The sequence below is a fragment of the Pseudophryne corroboree genome, chromosome 9 (genome assembly GCF_028390025.1).
Source record: "Pseudophryne corroboree isolate aPseCor3 chromosome 9, aPseCor3.hap2, whole genome shotgun sequence".
Lineage (NCBI taxonomy): Eukaryota > Metazoa > Chordata > Amphibia > Anura > Myobatrachidae > Pseudophryne > Pseudophryne corroboree.
The window spans coordinates 234,505,040-234,523,868 of NC_086452.1; the positions used below are offsets into that span (position 1 = coordinate 234,505,040).

The window sequence follows — 18,829 nt, forward strand, 5'->3', positions numbered from 1 at the left end:
AGGTGTTCAGAATAGACTGGAAATTAGTGGAAATTAATGTTATTGAAATTAATGTTATTGAGGTTAATACCGTAGGTTCAAAATTACCCCTAAATTCTGTGATTTTTTATCCGTTTTTAATGTTTTTTTCAACACTCTACGCACACACAGGTGAGGGCAGTCATTGTCGTCCCCCCCCACCCAACCCCTTCCCCCCAAGAATGGCAAGAGAGACACAGATTGGAGCCAACCCACACACATCGCTTTTACCAAAGGGAGACCCCTTGTCAGCGCTGACTGTGCATATTAATAGGACACTCAGTCGTACTACATCCCCCCCCCCTTCTACAAACCCCTGGTACCATTTACAGATAACTGGAGTTGCTGTGGAGGGACCAGATTCTCCTTCTCAGCGCTGTGCAGGCAGGAGAATGGCGCTGAAACGCTGCTGGGTCCGCTCTGTAATGGCGCTGTCTTCCCGCTCTTCATGGATTATACTGGCCTGAGGAGTTGGTGCTGACTGAGATCCGGGGAACCTGACAGGCTTCTGGACCAGTGCAGGGTGTCGCGCTGGCTCAGGGCGCCCCTCACAGCGCCGCACCATGTACCACTGAGCCATCCCCGGAGTGCAGTTAATACTGTGCTCCTACCCTGTGCTGCCATCTTCATACCGACCCCCTGCTTGCTAGCGGGGGTCAGTGTCTCACTCGCCACAGATTCTTGGCGTAACTAGAAATTTTTCTCCCCCAAGCCAAAAAATTCTTCGGTGCCCCAACCCCATCCCCATAATTGGCACTAGTAAATGGCGAAACATGCGTGTCGCAAAAAGGGGGTGTGGCTTAATTGAATTGGGTGTGGCTTTGCATAAAGGGGCATGGCATTGCAGGAAAAGGACTACCTTATACCCCAGTTTTGCAACCTGCACGCCCAGACGTTAGCCACCACAGGAAAGAAAAATAACCCTGATTCATGCCCCTTACGTTATTTGTCATTTTTCCTCCTTATAGTAATGCCCAGTATACATTATGCCATATACTGCAATGGCCCTTAGACATTATGCCACACACAATAATGCACATGACACAATATGCACAGACCGTAATGCCCCCGACACATTATGCCACACACCGTAATGCCTGTGACACATTATGACAGGGATCGCAATGCCCGTTATACATTTTGCTACACACTGCAATGCCCCTGATACATTATAGCACATACAATGTCTGTGACACATTATGCCACACACCGCAGTGACCCTGAGACATTATACCACATACCACAATGCCCGTGATATAGTATACCACACACCGTAATGCCTGACACATTATGATACACACCGCAATGTCCGTGATACATTATGCCACACACTGCAATGACCCTGAGACATTATACCACATATCACAATGCCCGTGATATAGTATACCATACACCGTAATGCCTGTGACACATACCGCAATGCCCGTTATACATTATGCCACACTGCAATGACCCTGAGACATTATACCACATACCACAATGCCCGTGATATAGTATGCCACACACCGTAATGCCTGTGACACATTATGACACACACCGCAATGTCTGTGATACATTATGCCACACCGTAATGCCCATTACACATTAAGTCCTACAGTAAGGCTTCTAATTACTTTTAAATTACCTGCTCGTTGCCAGGGGTTTCATGCTCTTGGTTCCATGCACGGTGCCACGGGTTTTCATGCTCAGAGTGTCATGCTCATTGCCAGGGGTTTAATGCACTGGGTGTCATGCTCGTTGCCAGGGGTTTCATGCACTGGGTGTCATGCTCGTTGCTAGGGGGTAGTGCTTGTTGCTAGGGCTGTGCTCCCAGTGCCACATATGCCCCCAGTGCCAGATATTCCCTCACAGTGCCAGGTACTCACATGCCCCCAGTGCCAAATATAGCCCCCCCCATGTGCCAGGTACACATATACCCCCCCAGTGCCACATATGCCCCAAGTGCCAGATATTTCCCCACAGTGCCAAGTACTCACATGCTCCCAGTGCCCAATATAGCCCCCCCCCATGTGCTAGGTACACATATACCCCCCCAGTGCCACATATGCCCCCAGTGCCAGATTTTCCCCCACAGTGCCAAGTACTCACATGCCCCTGTGCCAAATATAGCCCCCCCATGTGCCAAGTACACATATACCCCCTAGTGCCACATATGCCCCATCAGTGCCACATAAGCCACCTCCCCCTTTGCTGCATATGCTCCCCCAGTGCTCCTTCCCCCCAGCTCCCCCGCTGTTTTGTGATGGAGGGACACGGAGGGCGCAGCGCGCGCCTCTCCTGTGTCCCTCCTGGGTCTCTGGCGGGTCTGTTAAAGGAAGTGCCGGTTCGTGAGCCAATCAGAGCTCATGAACGGCACTTCCTTTATTAGACCCGCCGGAGACCCAGGAGGGACACAGGAGAGGCGCGCGCTGTGCCCTCCGTGTCCCTCCTTACAGCAGCGGAGGGTTAGTGAGAGCAGATTGACATGCGGACGCTCGTCCGCATGTCAATCTGAGCTAAAGCAGTGGCGGCGCCCCCGCAGCCCCTTGCCCCCAAGCGGGGGCAGTAGTTACGCCACTGTCTTCAGCTCTGCAAGAGTGTGGTGACATGCTGCTGGGGCGAGCGGTCCCCTGTAACAGAGAGCGATCAGACCCCTCTGGAGCTCAGTATCCAGTCAGCAGAGACAGTGGCTCTGACCCCGCAGGGTGGACACTGCTCCCCCCTCAGTCCCTTGCTGCAGGGAGGCTGTTGCCAGCAGCCTCCCTGCAAAATAATAAACTCTAAAAAAAACATTTACCAGAAAAACTCAGGAGAACTCCCCTAGCTGTGACTGGCTCCTCTGGGCACATTTTCTAAACATAGTCTGGTAGGAGGGGCAGAGAGGGATGAGCCAGCCCAAACTCTCAAACTCTTAAAGTGCCAATGACTCCTGGTGGACCCGTCTATACCCCATGGTACTAATTTGGACCCCAGCATCTTTATGACGTAAGAGAAAAAAGGAATATCTAGACTGAAAGTGGAAAAAAAAGGATAGTGGGCCTAATTCAGACCTGATCGTGTTTGTGCGAAATTGCACAGCAGCCGATTATCGAATGACTGTTTACGCGTACAGATCATAATGCACAGGTGCGAGGCAGGCTGATTGACAGGAAGTTTTGGGGTGGTAACTGGTAGTTTTCTGTGAGTGTCAGGAAGAAAGCAGGCATTCCTAGCAGAGGCGTAACTAGGGTAGGGCGAGTGGGGCATGTGCCCTGGGCGCCCTGGCAGGCCCAGGAGAGGGGGGCGCCGCCGGCGTCCAGGGCATCATGCCCCACTCGCCCCGTTAACCCTAAATGTGAGGGGAGGAGAGAGCGCAGCGTCTCTCCCTCCCCTCACCGCCGCTGGAGCACTAGCAGCACTGCCAGCAGCGCTGCCGTGTCCGGTCTCCGGCGCTAGCCAATCAGGGCTTGCGGACCGGCTCCTGATTGGCTGCCGGTCCGCAAGCTCTGATTGGCTAGCGAACCGGCGCCAGACATCCGCCGGCGTCCGGAGAGGCGAGGGAAAGGAGAGGCGCTGCACTGCGCTCTCCTCCCCTCTCAGGTTAGTGACAGGGGTCCGGCGGCGGCACGGGGGGCCTGGCACTGTGGGGAATTGTATCCAGCACTGTGGGGCACTTTCACTGGCACTGTGGGGCATTGTATCCAGCACTGTGGGGCACATTCACTGGCACTGTGGGGCATGTAACTGGCACTGTGGGGCACTGTAACTGGCACTGTGGGGCACTGTAACTGGCACTGTGGGGCATGTAACTGGCACTGTGGGGCACGTAACTGGCACTGTGGGGTACTGTAACTGGCACTGTGGGGCATGTAACTGGCACTGTGGGGCATGTAACTGGCACTGTGGGGCACGGTAACTGGCACTGGGGTATTGTATCCAGCACTGTGGGGCACTGTATCCGGCACTGTGGGGCAATGTAACTGGCACTGTGGGGCATGTAACTGGCACTGTGGGGCATTGTATCCAGCACTGTGGGGCAATGTAACTGGCACTGTGGGGCATGTAACTGGCACTGTGGGGCATGTAACTGGCACTGTGGGGCATTGTATCCGGCACTGTGGGGCACTGTATCCGGCACTGTGGGGCACTGTATCCGGCACTGTGGGGCACTGTATCCGGCACTGTGGGGCAATGTAACTGGCACTGTGGGGCATGTAACTGGCACTGTGGGGCAATGTAACTGGCACTGTGGGGCAATGTAACTGGCACTGTGGGGCACTGTATCCGGCACTGTGGGGCATGTAACTAGCACTGTGGGGCATGTAACTGGCACTGTGGGGCAATGTAACTGGCACTGAGTGGGGCATTGTATCCGGCACTGAGTGGGGCATTGTATCCGGCACTGAGTGGGGCATTGTATCCGGCACTGAGTGGGGCATTGTATCCGGCACTGAGTGGGGCATTGTATCCGGCACTGAGTGCGGCACTGAGTGGGGCAATGTAACTGGCACTGAGTGGGGCAATGTAACTGGCACTGAGTGGGGCAATGTAACTGGCACTGAGTGGGGCAATGTATCCGGCGCCGTGGGGCATGTATCCGGCACCGTGGGGCAATGTAACTGGCACTGTGGGCCATTTTCAGTGGCCACACCCCTTCTGGAGCGTAGCCAAACCCCTTCTGGTGTGTGGCCATGCCCATTTTTCGGCGCGCGTGCCTTCGGCGCGCGCACATGCTTCTTTTTGTGTTTTTTATTTTAGGGGGGGGGGGGGCGCCATTTTCCATCTTGCCCTGGGCTCCAAAAACCCTAGTTACGCCTCTGATTCCTAGTGTTTTCAGGGAGGGTGTGTGATGTCAGCTCCGGCTTCGAACGGCCTGTAGGATTAAATCCTGGGCTACGCACAGACTGGAAACATCGTTTGATGATAAGTGAGTGGCGAATGGATTTGCAGCTGGCCAGCATATGCAAACCTTTTTGCACAGTGTACACAGACTTGCACAGGGCGGATTTTCACTCTGGGCGGCAACTATCTGATCGCAGACCTCTGCCAATTCGAAGAGGTGCGATCAGGTCTGAATTAGGCCCTCTGTTTGAAGCACAGGCGGTCTCAAATATGAGAACTGGAGAATGTTCAGGGAATAAAGATGAAACAAATTGGGTAGTGTGAATATAAAATTAAGGGATCTACAAACCCTAATTAAACTGTCTGAAGAAAAAGTTTGGGAAGAATGTATGCTCATGTTAGAGAATTTGCCTATCTTTATATGGTTTAAGATCAGGAGGTAAATTTACTAAGATGGGAGTTCTGTTTAAGATGGGATGTTGCCCATTGCAACCAATCAGATTCTACTTCTCATTTATCTAGCACCCTCTAGAAGATAATACCTGGAATATGATTGGTTGCTATGGGCAACATCCCATCTTAAATAGAACTCCCATCTTAGTAAATGTATCCCCAGGGGTGCAAGTGGGTGGGTACGGGGGGGTATGGCGTACCCTTAAGAATTTAGCCGGCCAACGCTCACTCCCGCCGCTGCCGCTCACCGCCGCTGCATGAGGGGAGGAGAGTGCCGACTGAGCCTGTCCTGCCCCTCAGTGTCTTCAATTCATCGCCGGTCCGAGAGCCAATCAGAGCTCGCGGACTGGCAGCCAAGGCTCCTTATTGGCTGCCGTACCGCAAGGTTTGATTGGCTCACGGGCCGGCGCTGAATTGAAGGTAGAGACACACACCGCCGCTGACTGAGGGGCAGGAGAGGTGCAGGCTGTGCTCTCCTCCCCTCACACACAGTACAGCACAGCAGCAGCGGTGAGCAGCAGGGGAAGGGGGGACATGTGTACCTGGCACTGGGGGCATATCTGGCACTGGGGGCATATCTGGCACTGCGGGGACATGTGTATCTGGCACTGGGGGCATATCTGGAACTGGGGGCATATCTGGAACTGGCACTGGGAGCATATCTGCCACTGGGGGGTCATTTGTGTATCTGGCACAGTGGGGGCAACGTGTATCTGGCACAGTGGGGGCAACGTGTATCTGGCACAGTGGGGGCAACGTGTATCTGGCACTATTGGGGTCATATGTGTATCTGCCCCTCCCCCCATATGTGTATCACGTCCCCATTTTCATTGGCCACGCCCCATGTGGCATTTGGCCACACCCATTTTTTGGTGCGCCGTACCTATAAGACATTTTTTCTACTTGCACCACTGTTTGAGGCACTTGATTGGCATTCCTTTTACATTTACTAAGTTTTACACCTCACTCATCAACCTTAATTTGGATGACAACTTGTTCCTTCACTCACTTTTTTCCTAGTCTTTACTCTTCGCTTTCTCCATTCTTTTTCTACTTTACACATACAGTATCATATGCCTTTTATACTTTATAAGCAACACTTTTGCCTCCCCATATTCTCCAACATGAGCATACATTCTTCAAACACTTGTTCTTCAGACAGTTTCATTAGGGTTGTTGTAGATCCTTTAGGGCCTAATTCAGATCTGATCGCAGGGCTGAGTGTATTTTCACCGTGCAAGTGTGAGATCGCATGTGTAGTTGAGCTGCTAAAACCCAGTGTGTGCAGTCAGGGTTGCCTGGGCCCCGGTACAACAGCTTCCTGCCCCCCCCCCCCCTTGGAGGGGGTGTGACCACAGCATGCTGGGGACATGGCCACACCTCTATGGGGGCATGTCTAGCACATGAGAAGCACCCACTCACAAGAGCATGTCATGCCTCCCAGCCAGGGTAGTAGAGAGCTTGGCTAGGCCCATGTACTTTTCATGTGGCAAGGTGTAATCACCGGAGGTGTGGACCTGGGCCCCCTCTGGGCCCCTCCATCAGACCAGGGCCTAGGTAATTTGTACCTTCTCCCCCCATCTCTAGGCACCACTGTGTGCAGTGTGCGCACAACCCAGGACTTACTCCTCCAGTGTGCTAAGAACAGGCTGTTCGGGGCCGGAGCCGACGTCAGACACCCTCCCTGAAAATGCTTGGTAACGCCTGTGTTTTTCCGGACACTCCGTGTAAACAGTCAGTTGCCACCCACAAACGGCCTCTTCCTGTCAATCACCTTGCAAACGCCCGCGTGATTGTCTTTTTTCGCACCATCCCGCCACTGGCCGGCAATGCCTGTTACTGTTGTCCGAAGCGCTTGCGCATTGTGGTGCATACGCATGCGAAGTTAGGATCTGATCGCCCGCTGTACGAAAACGGCTAGCAGCGATCAGATATGAATTACCCCCTTAATTTTACATTCACATCACATGAACATTCTCCAGACCTCATATTTGCGACCGCTTGTGCTACAAACACTATCCTTTTCCCTCCACAATCTAGACAAAAAAGGAGATTTATGGGAAGACTTACCATTGTTAAATCTTTCTGCAAGGTACACTGGATTCCACAGGGAATAAAATTGGGGTGTAGAGTTGGATCTTGATCCGATGTACCAACAGGCTAAAGCTTTGACGGTTCCCAGGATGCACTGCACTGCCTCCTCTATAGCCTCGCCTCCAGGCACTGGTGCTCAGTTTTGTTAACCAGTCCAATGCAGTAGCAGGTAAGAGAGATGGTAGATGTTAGTCACATAGACCCACATTCTCACGATAGGAGAAGGGACTAGCGGCTAATGCCATACAAACCCAAAGAAGCTAAGTGCGTCAGGGTGGGCGCCCTGTGGAATCCATTGTACCTCGAAGAAAGATTTAACAATGGTAAGTCTTGCCATAAATCTCCATTTCTGCCAAGGTTTGCTTATTCGAAGGCCAGCCACATTTGTGAAAACTAAAATGTACAAAAACGGAATCTGACCTCTTGAAAGAGGCACCCCTTTCCACATATATACAAAGAACCCGTACCACATACAAAGATCGGTCTTTGGAGGACAAACCAGAAGAGATGAAGGCTGGAACCACAATCCCCTGATTAAGATGAAATGATGATACCACCTTAGGCAAACCATCAGGGCGAGTTCTAAGAACTGCCTGGTCACGGTGAAAAATCAGAAAGGGTGGACAACAGGATAATGCGCCTAATTCTGACACCCTCCTAGTAGAGGCAATAGCCAACAGAAAAATTTCCTCAAGCGTAAGGCATTTAATGTCCACAGACTGAAGAGGCTCGAACGGAGACTCTTGACGGGCATTCAGACCAACAGACAGAAACCATGGAGCCACATGAGGGACATAAGGAGGCTGAATCCGTAAAACACCCTGAGTGAAAGTATGAACGTCTGGAAGAGATGCAATTTTCCTATACTGACAAGGCAGAAATATGAACCTTGAGGGAGGCTAAAAGAAGACCCAAGTCTAGGCCTTGTTGTAGAAAAGCCAAAAGTCTGGAAATCCTGAAAGTATAGGCATAATAGTTCTTACTGGCACCCCAGGTGAAGTAAGAATTCCAGACCCTGTAATAAATCCGAGCTGAAGCCAGTTTACGGGCTTTCAGCATAGTTTGAATGACAGCCTCAGAGAAACCTTTGGCTCTCTGGAGTGATGCTTCAAGAGCCACGCCGTCAAAGCCAGTCTGGCCAGGTCCGGGTAGACACAAAGGCCCTGAACGAGGAGGTCTGGGCATTGAGGAAGTAGAAGAGATGCTCTATCGGTAGACCCTGCAGGTCGGAGAACCAATGGCATCTGGGCCACGCCAGAGCAACTAGAAGTAGTATTCCTCCTTCTTGCTTGAACTTCCTTATTACCCCAGAGGGAACACTTACGGCAGGTGAAAGTTCCATAGATATGCCAGTGTGTCAGTGAATGCCACTTGAGGATCCCTTGTCTTTGATCCGAAGACTGGAACCTTGTGATTGTGTTGAGATGCCATTAGGTCTACATCTGGTAGGCCCCATTTTGTCCACTAGGAGTTGAAAGACTTCTGGATGAAGACTCCACTCTCCGGCATGCACGTCCTGATGACTGAGGAAATTTGCTTCCCAGTTGAGGACCCCAGGAATGAACACTGCCGATAATGCTGGCAGATGGCGTTCCGCCCATTGAAGAATTTTTGACACTTCCAACATTGCCATGCGGCTTAGAGTGCTGCCTTGATTTATGTATGCCACCGTGGTGGCGTTGTCTGATTGTACTTGAACAGGCCTGTTCTGTACGAGAGGTGCAGCCAGTGTCAATGCACTGAACACTGCCCGCACTTCCAGAATGTTTATTGGGTGGAGAGATTTCTCCCTGGTTCACCAACCCTGGAGAGAGTCTTGCTCCAACACCACGCCCCAACCTCACAGACTGGCGTCCGTTGTAAGGATCAACCAGCCGAAGAGCCAGAAGTGACGGCCCCTGCTCAACTGTTGGTCCTGTAGCCACCGGCTCAGTGACAGACAAACCTCCAAAGTTAAGGAGATCATTTGAGACCTGATCTGGTGAGGCAGGCCGTTCCACTTGGAGAAGATTAACCGTTGCAGAGGGCGGGAATGAAATTGAGCGTACACTACCATGTCGAAGGCCGACACCATGAGGCCCAGTACTTGCATCGCCGAGTGTATGGACACTCTCTGATGAGAGGGGAAGTATCTAATTTTGTCCTGAAGCTTCAGAACTTTCTCTGGAGACAAGAACAATCTTTGGTTGTGTGTGTCCAGCAATGCCCCTAGGTGCACCACGCTCCGAGCAGGGACCAGCAAGGACTTCTTCCAGTTGATGAGCCACCTGTGGGCTTGTAGGAATTGGACCGTCAGTTCCAGATGACTGAGGAGGACCTCTGGAAGTTCGCCAGGATCAGCAAGTCGTACAGATTCGGCAGGATCCTGAAACCCTGACGTCGGAGAAGGGCCGTCATGACTGCAATGACCTTGGTGAAGATCAGAGGAGCCGTGGTTAGTCCGAAAGGCAGGGCCTTGAATTGATAATGGAGGTTGCCAATAGCAAACCGCAGATATTGCTGATGCGACATGGCAATAGGTATGTGCAGGTAAACATCCTGTATGTCCTGGGATACCATTTAGTCCTTGGGTTCCATGGCCAGTACAATGGAATGTAGAGTTTCCATACGGAGTTTGGATACCCTCACAAATTTGTTCAAAGATTTGAGTTTGAGTCTAGGCCGGGAGGACCCATTTGGTTTTGGGACTAGAAACAGGGTCGAATAGTAACCCCTGCCTCTTTGGGACAGAGGTACCGGCACAATCACTCCATTATCTAGGAGAGATTGAACAACTAAGTGTAAAGTCTGTGCTTTAAGCGGATCCAAAGGGATAACCATCGAGCAAAACTGGGGAGGGGAGCATCTCTTGAAAGCGATCGCCTATCCATGAGAGGTCTTTAGCCAGACCTGAGCGAACTGCAGAAGTCGGCCTCCCACCCTGGGGTCCCCCAGGGGGAGGCCCACCCCATCATGCCGCAGGCTTGTTCTGTTTGGAAGAAGGATGACGGGCGGCCCAAGATTGCTTAGACTTGTGTTTGGTAGATTTGGAAGTATGAGCCTGTCTTGGATACGACTGACCCATTGCTTTACCTGGAGATCGAAAGGAACAAAAAGTGGTACTCTTAGCCTTCGGAGCAGAGGGATTAGTACTTGGGAGAAATGCAGTTTTGGCTGTTGCCAAGTCAGTCACGATCTTGTTCAGATCCCCCACAAATAGTATGTCCCCCTAAAAGGGAGCACCTCCAAGGTCTTTTTGGAGTCCAGATCCACTTTCCAGGACCGTAACCACAAAATCTGGCGAGCCAGGAAGAACTTAGTAGACACCTTGGCCGCCATTACACCGGCATCAGAGGCCGCCTCCTGAATATAGTGAGAGGCTGTGATAATATATGACAGATATTGTCTGGCAGTGTCAGAGAAATTCAGAAGTAGCTCTTCCTCAATTGCCTGAACCCATGCTTCAATGGCTTTCGCAGCCCAAGAAGCTGCCATAGTGGGTCTATGCACAGCACCGGTAAGTGTGTAAAGAGACTTCAGGCATCCCTCCACACGCTTATCCATCGTTTCCTTAAGGGAAGTTACAGTGTTGCTGGTGTTTTGGGGTGTCACACCCTGCACCTAGATATAGCGCTAGGGACCCCAAATATACAGAGACGCCTTGTTGCAGCTTTGGGGCTTATTCACATATTTGCGCAAATATGTGTAACAAAGATCTCTGAATTCTATTATCATGTGGAATTTATATCTGGTTACGGTTATCATTCAGGGTGCTGGGGGAAACAAATACCTTTTTTTCTTGCTTAGAAATACCCCTCCCTTTCGAGCACCTGAATGATATCACTAAGCTAATTGAGCATCTACCAATATATATGTAAGTTACAGTGTTGACAGGCAGAGAAGAAGACACCACAAGATGGGTGACATGAGTCCACTGGCGGTGGAGTTTCCCACTTGTTACTCAACTCCGCAGGGATAGGATAATGAGCCAACATCCTTTTAGACAGGGAAAATGTATTTCCTGGAAATGACCAGGATTCCAGACGTATGTCAATTAAGAGGTCAGAATGAGGTAAAACTACTTTAGTAACCTTCTGACCAGGCCCGGCGCTACCCGCTCAGCGAAGGGATGCAGTGCAGGGAGGCGCTGGGACGGATAGGCGCTTCCCCTACTCTGCATCCCTTCCCTGCTGCTGCTGCTGCTGCCACTGCTGTGTCTGTCACTGTATGACAGTCACTGGCAGCGGGCACCTGCAGCATGATACGCCTCCTCCCCTCCCCTCATCTCATCTGTGTGCGCCGCCGCCGAGTACGGGACAGAAGGGGGCGGAGCTACACGGGACGGTAGGGGCGTGGCTAAACGGCCCTAAGGGGGCGGAGCTACACGGACCTGGCTGCTGTACAGAGGGAGACTGGATTAGGTAAGTGGAGGGTGAGAGAGAAGTGTGTGTGTGTGTGTGTATGGTGGGTGTGTATGTGTGTGTATATATGTGTGAATTGTGTGTATGGTGGGTGTGTATGTGTGTGTATATATGTGTGAAGTGTGTGTTTGTGTGGAATTGTAAGTGTCTGCTTCACAGCAAAAGTTGGATGGAGACCCAGCGAGGCTGCTTCAGCTTCCTGGGAATCCCCAAACGCCACTACTGGGGGGGCATTACGTATAAGGACGCTACTACTACAGGGGGGCATTACGTGTAACAACGCTACTACTGGGGGGGCCATTACGTGTAAGGACGCTACTACTACTGGGGCTGGGGGCATTACGTATAAGGACGATACTACTACTGGGGTGCACTACGTATAAGAACGCTACTACTACTGGGGGGGCATTATGTACAAGGACGCTACTATTACCGGAAGGGCATTACGTATAAGGACGCTACTACTACTGGGGGGTATTACGTATAAGGACGCGTCTACTACTGGGGGTGCACTACGTATAAGGACGCTACTACTACTGTGGGTGCATTATGTATAAGAATGCTACTACTACTCGGGGGGCATTATGTACAAGGACGCTACTATTACCGGGAGGGCATTACGTATAAGGACGCTACTACTACTGGGGGGTATTACGTATAAGGACGCGTCTACTACTGGGGGTGCACTACGTATAAGGATGCTACTACTACTGTGGGTGCATTATGTATAAGAATGCTACTACTACTCGGGGGGCATTATGTATAAGGATGCTACTACTACTGGGGGTGCATTACATATAAGGACGCTACTACTACGGGTGGGGCATTACGTATAAGGACGCTACTACTACGGGTGGGGCATTATGTATAAGATTAATAAGATTGTGCTACATTGTGGCGTAATTTTAAATGGGGGTACTACTGTGTGGCCATGCCCCTTACTTGTAAGACCACACCCCTTTTCCCGGCGCGCGCCAAAGGAATATGGGAGGGCGCAAATTTATAGTTTGCAGGGGGGCGCCGAACACCCTAGCACCGGCCCTGCTTCTGACGTTTAAATTTATCAGGTTTCTTAGACGTAGCGGGGGGCTCAATGTCATCATCTATCTAGAGAATCAGCTTGATAACCTCCACTAGGTCAGGAAAATCAACTTGAAATGTAGATTTCTCATCAGAAGCAACTGTATCAGTGTCTGACGGATCAGTATAATTCCCATCCTCATCGGAAGAATCATCCAAAATATTTGTGGCTTGTGAGGAAGAAATGGCCCGCTTAGATGACCCTTTGGTCCCAGTAGGGCGAGAGTTAGGTTTTTGCTTAACCAAGGACTGATTTAATTGCTGTAACTGGGCTAACAGAATATCCGCCCATGGAAGATTAACTACAAGGACAATATGTGGCTGTAATGGCACAGGAGGTCCCACAGGGGGCATAAGACGAGTTACAAGCGTAATCAGCATATTGGAAAATACAGCCCAAGGTGGATCTTGATTAGCCACAGGTGATGGAAGGTGCAGAGCACCCATTACCTGAACCCTCAGCTGAAATATTTTGCTCAGGTAAATCTGTGGCTCCAGCACTGCATGATGCAGGAGCATCTGCGGAGTTTCCGCCCTTTGTAGCAGAAATTATTAGGAATGTAGCCTTAGGGCGTAACCGTACAATTATAGTCAGACAAACACAATACCTGACAAAAAAAACCTGTGTTATGTGACCACAAATGCAGAGCACAGAGGATTTAAGCGGTAAGAGGCGACTGAAACACACAGTGAAAAATACTAAACAGTATATCCTGTGGAATATTATATGGTATATGAGACCCTGACACACTTAGCCCCCCAGGGTACAGAATATAGTGATAGCAATATGTGTGATCCACAGAATAGAAACCACACAGCAGCTATAGGCACATACAGTCACAGGCACAATGTAGAAATTATTACATACAGTATAAACAATAAAACTGCACTGGACTAGCAATTCTACATATAGATAGGTATGTATTCAGATGTAACAATGCACAGTAACCACTGGATGTATATCACAGAAGACTTGTACTAAATATTCATATAGAAGTGCACTTTTTCTTAACCAACGCTGTCTAAACGACATGTAGAATACTCAAGTGTCCGGTAAATGCATAGTGCTGAGGAGACAGGCGGCTTTACAGAGGAGACAGTGCCCAGCAGTCCCAGGATCAGCGCAGCTCTGTGAAATGGCAACCAAACGCTGACGGGAAGAGGGGGAGAAGGGGGGGAGAGAGAGAGAGAGGGAGAGAGAGAGAGAGAGAGAGAGAGATGCAGCTCCAGGGCGGGAACACCTGCTGTAGATGGTGCCTGGAGCTGGGGGAGAGGCAACAGGTCAGCGCCTTATCCCCTCTGCTGGACATCACCACCGGGTACTATGGAGACTATAATAAATGGATTTTAGTAAATCTGACCTGTGCTCTCTACCCTGGTGGATATAGTGGGGTCCCTGAGCAGTACAGTTTAAGCCAGTGGTGCGGTCTATCTCCTGGGTCTGCGACCGGATCACGATTTTGGCAGGTCCCACCTGGGGGACCCTCTTACATCCTCCCTGAAGTGCGGCCATGTGATCCAGGAGAGCAGCAGCGGTGATGTGTACCTGATGACCGGAGCGTCTCCACTGCAAGTACCCGGCAACCAGGGTGCGGGAGTATTCAGCGCCGCTGGGGTAGGTGATGGAGCCACAGTACAGAATGTCAACATGACATACACAGCATCTAGTGCCTGTGCTGCGGCCCTTGAAGTCTTCTTATTTCATAAAAAGCTCTTATTAGGGCTGCCTAGTGCAGCCCCACCTGTTAGTGACCTGCACTGCAGGCACCAACTTACAAACTGAGCTCCAGTGCCTGGAGGCGGGGCTATAGAGAAGGCAGTGCAGTGCATCCTGGGAATAGTCAAAGCTTTAGACCAGGCATGTCCAAACTGCGGCCCTCCAGCTGTTGAGAAACTACACATCCCAGCATGCCCTGACACAGATTTAGCATTCACTGATAGCAAAACTGTGTTAGGGCATGCTGGGATATGTAGTTTCACAACAACTGGAGGACCGCAATTTGGACATGCCTGCTTTAGACTGTTGGTGCCTCGGATCAAGATCCAACACTACACCACTATGTTATTCCTAGTGAAATAGCAGTGTACCCCGCTGCAGAAACTTTAATTATTTGGCTTTAATTATTTGGCCAAAAAAAAGTTGTTTTGGTATGTAAAATGTCTATACCTTTTTAAACAAATGTTCCCTTTTCTGCTGTTTTCCATTTAGCCATCTCCAGCCTTTGTAACATCTTCTATAACTTTAAATGCATAACATACTGTACAAAACATAGGACAGAAGTTTCCTGGGTCCTGCTGCAGATGACCGCACAGGCAATGTCCTTTCACACTGCCTCACTCACCCTTTAGAAGATAAGACTTGTTGTTTTGCACTTGTTCACATCTTGACAAAGGGGCTTCAGGTCCCGAAATATTGGATTTTTCATGTGACAACCCGAATTAGATTTTTTCTACACAAGTCCCTAAGTACCACTGTCTGAACAAAGTATTGCAAATGGAACAGAGGGCACCAGGGCAGACATTAATGATGTAAGTGGCATGGCGGACTAACCTCCTCTATTTTTGAAGTAACCCATCAAGTTATGGGCATTCACCTTTTCTTCCCCTTTAGGCATAGTGAAGAAGATAAAGGAGGTAGTTCGGTAGTCAACACCTGGTTGGGAATGGGGAAGCTCCTAAGGCATCGGGATCACACACGGGACCAGGTGCTTTACATAGTGGGATCACATTGTAGACAGTTCACAGGAGAAAACTGGGAGATCCCAGAGGGACACAATGTAATGTATAATTATGGTCTGAGCAGTTGCCGCAATGTTGATATGCGGGGTAACAGTAGAAATAGGGCAAATTGTGGACCAAGGTGATAAACGCACCAGCCAATCAGCTCCAATATGTAAATTAACAGTTAGGAGCTGATTGGCTGGTGCGTTTATCAGCTTGAATTTATCACTAGTTTATCACTTCCTTATGCCATCCCCAGGCTTAATACATCTGTCCCTCTGCTCCTGAGCATTGTTAATGGTCATGGCAAAGCAGGCCTTTACCGGAAACTGCAGCCGTTTGAACTGGAAATGGTAGTATGTTGTGATCAGAGGAATTATCTTGGAATGAAGACAGTTTCTCCCTGGCAGACGCCTGTGAATATTGTCACTTCAGTTACTTGTTTGTGCAGGGTCTTTACCTTTCACAGTTTGGGTGGATTCAGGTTGTGTAAAAGCATTATAGGGGCGTTGACCTTGAGATAGAGTACATGAGGTGGTGTTCCGGATGGGTTCAGAGTATGCAGAACCTCTAAAGAAAACAGTGTGGATCAGCACCAGTCATAAAGAATATTTCACACACTCTCTCATCTGTTTTCTACAAAACCTGACCCATGTGGAGTACAGAAAGCAGAAGTGTCTATCTTTTTTTTATCCTCTGTTAACACTTGCCCACGGCAACAATTTGGTATGCGGAAGATATATACCACAGTATTATTTAGACATAAGTAGCGCTCAGAGCTAGCTCTATACTTAAATGAGCAGAAACCGTCAATCTGTACGAATCAGGTGCATGCTGGTTTTATACTTGGATGAACAAAAGACGTAAAGTATCAGTAAAAATTAGGTGAGACAATTGCTCATATTGTGACTAAATACCAATCAAACAAATGTTAGTAATGTAATAATTACAAGGCAACAATAAAGCTCAAAAGTAGCCTCCAGAATATAGTATGTAAAATATAAATTTAAGTCTGAAAAAAATAATTGTTAACAAAAAAAATAGTACAATATTGGGTACACAAGTTAGAGTTATGGATGAATGAGACAGCTATGTAATTGGAAACGTGTCTGAGGTGTACATTTTAAAGAGCAAAAAATAGTTGCATACAACCAGTGTGTTTGAAAGAGTATCTTCTAAATTGATATTTGTGCTTTGTAACAAATTAGTAAGTATTGTAATGCATGGGTAATAAAAGTGGATCTATTCTAAACAACTATTTTGACAAATCCCTTCATAGTGGGTGCCTACGTCACAAAACAAAGCTACTTTCCAAATTTCAGTTCCTTGTCCTCATGGTTCCGGAGATTTTGTGTTCAGTGAGTCAGTGATATTTGGCTTATATATGTATATTTGTGTGTATACTTTATATGCAGTTTTATGGCTATATTCACAGTCAAATGAGGGCACTATCCACCACATCCAATACAGATCTTAAATTTATGAGCAAGTCATCAAAAATTTGACATTTCAGCCCTGAAGGTTTTTGTCAAGATGGGTTTAATGTACAGATGGAGCCACACTTATACCCCTCCGTGCTACAGCCCCCTAATGACATCGCTCACCAACCCGGCAATTGCTGAGTTGGTGACGCGGCTAGTGACGCGGCAGGGGCGGCGCTGGGAGATCACATGATCTCCAAGCGCCGCCCTCCCATACACAGTGAACGGGAGCCGTGTCACCTCGACACGGCTCCCGTTCACACTAGACCGGCTAGCTACCCGGGTAGGATTCCCGGGTTACTTGATCCGGGAATTTGCCGGGGAACCCTTTTCCACTAGGGAAAAACACAGGTAAATGCGCGCCCCCGCGCATTTACCCGTGTTCTAAAAAGCTAGTGGAAAAGGGCTATAATAGTGCCTATCGCCAGGCGTTCCCTTCTGCGCCTCCAAGACGGAGGTGCTCTCCCATTCTAGTGAATAGGAGAGCGTCTCTGTGCACTCCCGGCGGGGCTAGGCGGATGGTTCGCCTAGTCACGCTGGGAGTGCAAGCCTGTGATGGAGCCGCACTGGATGAGTGAGGCTCCATCTGTAGGTATGTCAGCACACACAGGCGACCGGCATTATACTGACCATTGTGCGTGTGTGCTGCATGCATTTTCGTATTGTATCTTCCATAAGTCTGGTGGTCAGTGTTGTGATGCACATGCACACCTTGTGGTGCTACTGAACTAACAATTCCCATGAGTCTGCACTTATATTGATGAACTGTGCATGCATGTTACACACATTAATATGCCTGTTATCTTATGATATATTACTCTACTCTACTGACTTATTTGCTTCTGGCTATCTATTTCCTTATATTGCTTATGGTAATTGGTGTGATGCGTATGCACACAATGGGGGTAATTCAGACTTGATCACTAGCAGGCGATTTTTGCACTGCTGCGATCAGACATTTGCCGCCTACAGGGGGAGTGGTGTATTCTAGCTATGGAAGTGTGCGAACGCATGTGTAGCAGAACTGTACAAACAGATCTCGCGCAGTCTCTGCACAGCCCAGGACTTACTCAGCCGCTGCAATCACATCAGCCTGTCTGCGACCAGAATTGACATCAGGAATCCGCCCTGCAAACACTTGGACACGCCTGCGTTTTTCCAACCACTCACTGAAAATGGTCAGTTGACACCCACAAACGCCCTCTTCCTGTCAATCTCCTTGCGTTTGGATTCTTCACACAAACCTATCATTGAGCGCCGATCTGCTTTGTACCCATGCAACGCATCTGCGCATTGCAGTGCATGCGCAGTTTGGACCTGATTGCCCGCTGAACAAAAACACAGCCCAGTGATCAGGTCTGAGTTACCCCTAATGTGCACTGTATTTTATATTTGGATGTTAGGTTATATATGAGCCTGACTACAGTCTCCATAAGTCTTTGCAATTACTAACTTGAGATGGTACTCTGTATGGGATATGTACATTACCTGCACCAGTTTATTATGTTGTTTAGCATGGAATGTAGCTAGTATTTATCTCTATATGAACATCAAGTGATTGTTTTTTAACATATCAGCTTATTAAATACAATGCCATTTCTGATAAGATTTATAGTGTTTCCTATTGGTTTACACTGCACATGTGATATCTGGAAACGGTATATTCTGTGACTGTGATACACACCAACTGTTATGCTTTTCCTGTAATTAGTGTGATAAGTTAACTTGGTGGCAGATGTATTAAGCCTGGAGAAGTAATAAAGCAGTGATAATGCAAGTGCT

General features: G+C 49.2%; 1 protein-coding gene across 4 annotated transcripts in view; it reads right to left on the minus strand.

Annotated features, from left to right (window-relative positions):
• Positions 1–18,829, minus strand: part of LOC134957934 (complement factor H-like) — a 498,750-nt gene that overhangs the window by 69,043 nt on the left and 410,878 nt on the right. The gene's annotated exons all lie outside the window — the stretch shown is intronic.